The following is a 573-nucleotide window of genomic DNA, read 5'->3' as shown; positions in this document are numbered from 1 at the left end:
GTATACAGTTTCTTATTAATACGATTTTTTTATGTCAAGACAAATACGTATACAATGTTACCAATTTTAATAATACCAATTTTAGTAAGTAATACCCGGATTGATTTCATTTTAATATAAATTTATTTTATGAAAAATTAAAATGTATTTCCCAATTCCATAATCTTAGCCTCAACACGCCAATGGCTTAATGTGAAAATGATATTACTAAGATTTGTGTTAATTAATTAGAAATAAATTAAATTAATGAAGTTCTCACTCTGTTCTATTGTATTTATATTTTAAAACGAAATTACTTTTTAGTCAAATGAAGACATGGGTATAGTTTCGAGTTTAAGTTCACCATAAAGTAGATCAATTTATTTTAAATGAACAGAAAAAAATAAAATTGGGATAATAGCGTAGAGCGCTATAGCGATTTAGCAGCGCGTCAAACGCGCGACAGACGCGCTGCCGAAAATTTCATACTATGTGACAGCGGATGCGTGCCTTCACATTATAAAAACACCGCTGCCGCGCTGTTGTCGCGCTACTAACGTCCTAATGTGAAAGCGCTCTAAGTATTAAAAACCT

The sequence above is a fragment of the Ostrinia furnacalis genome, unplaced genomic scaffold, assembly GCF_004193835.3.
Source record: "Ostrinia furnacalis isolate ACB-3 unplaced genomic scaffold, ASM419383v2 OfSCF1745, whole genome shotgun sequence".
Taxonomy (NCBI): Eukaryota; Metazoa; Arthropoda; class Insecta; order Lepidoptera; family Crambidae; genus Ostrinia; species Ostrinia furnacalis.
The sequence above is the reverse complement of the archived record's forward strand: the minus strand, read 5'-3'. Positions refer to the sequence as shown.